The 2,745-nt window shown below is 30.9% G+C and overlaps 1 long non-coding RNA gene across 1 annotated transcript; it reads right to left on the reverse strand.

Annotated features, from left to right (window-relative positions):
• Positions 1-23: 23 nt before the first annotated feature.
• Positions 24-2,692, reverse strand: LOC106751384. The gene is made up of 3 exons (XR_001375049.1): positions 2,293-2,692; positions 766-893; positions 24-237 (listed from the first exon to the last, which is right to left on the reverse strand). It is a non-coding gene; the product is annotated as an uncharacterized LOC106751384 (long non-coding RNA).
• Between the last annotated feature and the right edge of the window lie 53 nt (positions 2,693-2,745).

Genomic DNA, 2,745 nt, shown 5'->3' on the forward strand with positions numbered 1-2,745 from the left:
GTATATTTGATGACGTAAGGTGACTTAGCAGTTTGATAACATAAAATATAATAATATAATATGAAAAAATTTGAAAAAAATTACTTATAACGATATGATCCTTGATTAGATCCTTAACACGTGCCGACGGTATCGTTCGAGAACGTTCAGATTTCTTCGGCCGAACCAGCGTTCCTGGATTATGCTGTGTGCCAATTATTGCCTGTATGGCTTTGTTTTATAATTTTATTACTATAACTGTTAAAAAAAAATTAAAATTTATTATTTATTTAATTATGACATTTTCTCATGTTGACTATTCTAATGACAATATAGAAAATTATCGTCAACAAATATGTTAATTAATTCCATTATTGGGTCACAACAAATAGTATGTTTCTTTAACCCATTTATATCCGTAAGCGGAATATTCCGCGAGCCGCGACTTTCCTTTATCACCGCTCGCGGAATATTCCGTATATGACAATTCACATTTTGTTGTTAATGTTTGCGATGTAGCATTATGAATCGATCATGTTAAAAAATACCATGTTAAATAAACTCTACGAGCTATTCGGAAGTCATTTACTGTAGAAGTTGACTGTGTATTGTAGAACGAGTGTACTGTAGAAGTTAACGAAAATAATAAAACTGCCGATATACGGCCGCGCGCGGTAATACGGGCCAACCGTCAGTTGAACGCCGCTGATGTCTGAACACAGAAACATAAGTAGAGTCATAATGCAAATGGGTTAAAGAAGCCGCTAGCACATAACTTATACATACTGGACGTATTTGTAACCTTTTCGACGAAACAACGGTAGTTCTTGAATGTTCTCAATATAAGATCCAAATATGTTCCTTTATATTTCCTTAACTCCAACACTTTCTTACGCAGATTTCTTCCATGCATGCTACGCATTGGAAATTTATTTTAAAATTACTAAAAAATTTAGAAAGTTTGCAAAAATAATACCCAGCTCATCTAAGTATTTCAATATCTTTCATAAGTGTACAAAGAAACTATTGGCATGATATGATGTAACTATGATTATTGACTTAACTATCGAATTTGTTTCGGTAAGTCACACCTTTTGAATTTTATAATAATATTTGCAATCTGATTTTCTTTACTGGACCGATATTTAAGGTGATCCTGATCGCAGAGCAGGAATGTCTATGGAAGCTCACTGTGAATCTCACTAAGAAGTCTTCTTAAATTAAGAAACTGATATTTAAANTGTACAAAGAAATTATTGGCATGATATGATGTAACTATGATTATTGACTTAACTATCGAATTTGTTTCGGTAAGTCACACCTTTTGAATTTTATAATAATATTTGCAATCTGATTTTCTTTACTGGACCGATATTTAAGGTGATCCTGATCGCAGAGCAGGAATGTCTATGGAAGCTCACTGTGAATCTCACTAAGAAGTCTTCTTAAATTAAGAAACTGATATTTAAAAACTTTGTATTAACTGAAGAATAACCAATATCTGACAAATTGATGAGAAACTGAAAGTTTGTCATCACTAAAACTAAGCGTCAATTGATTAATTCGTCATCATGCTCATGTTAATCTTATCATGCTCAGATCAATATTATCATGCTCTATCCTGTTATATTCTAGCAAAATAGTTATATTCCTACTAGCAAGCTGTAGACAATAATTATAACAGATACTACGCAAAATCTGCTTCTACAAGTTAGACTGTCTGGCTTACTTTATATTGGGTAACATTTACGCAATGAATGCCAATATAACTAATATTGGACCAATATATGGCTAATGAATTGTGCTATTAGAGTTGATGAGTCTTTAGCAGGAGACTTTACTTAGAAACTTAGAGACTTGTAAAGAAGCTCGTTAATATAATTGTGAACTCTATTAATTAATAATGAGCTGTTGAAAGAAGTGGAAAATATGTTTCTACGTATAAAATTTCAAACTGGATATAATTGTGAACTCTATTAATTAATAATAAGCTGTTGAAAAAGTGGAAAATATGTTTCTACGTATAAAATTTCAAACTGATATTGGTTTTTTCCATCTTTACGAATTTAATAAGTAAATTATATCTGCTCAATTAAGCAAATAATAAAGAAATAGCACGTAACACAAAATTTCGTTGTCAATACGCCATTCTTTTTACATATAAATGTGGTCCAGCAAGCGTTTCAAGTCACATCATATTACATCGATAGTTTCTCCCTCCGTTTATATCAAATATTGAATTAAGTAATACAAGTTTTTATTTTTATACAACCTTGCAAGATATTAAAAAAAAAACTTAATTTAAGTACATACCGAAATGAACGTGCGTTTTAATAAAAATTAGTGAGTACATCAATGTAGAATTCCGTCCTTCGTGTTGGATTTTAATTCCCCAGGCAAATATTAAGTACGCCGTTGCAAAGTGACACTATTGTTTTCATTAATTTTTACTTATAATAACTGATTTCTATCACTGAACAAGATCTTCACAAACTAAGAATAACGAATGAAATTGACACGGAAACGTTCAAGCGGCCTGCATCAACTGAATGAAATAAATTTTTTCCGATGTATTTATCCAGTGAGCTTGCCTTGAACCTTGAATCTTTCAAACATGAATCACCAAACAAGATTATATGCAATTATATGATGACGCTATTAAGATTATGTAACTTGCCATAACGATATTATTATAAATTTGTATTGTGATTTGTATCTTAATATTATATCCATATTAAATCCACACATCATATTATATACATATCA

Source organism: Dinoponera quadriceps, unplaced genomic scaffold, assembly GCF_001313825.1.
Source record: "Dinoponera quadriceps isolate SergipeBrazil2010 unplaced genomic scaffold, ASM131382v1 scaffold12849, whole genome shotgun sequence".
Taxonomy (NCBI): Eukaryota; Metazoa; Arthropoda; class Insecta; order Hymenoptera; family Formicidae; genus Dinoponera; species Dinoponera quadriceps.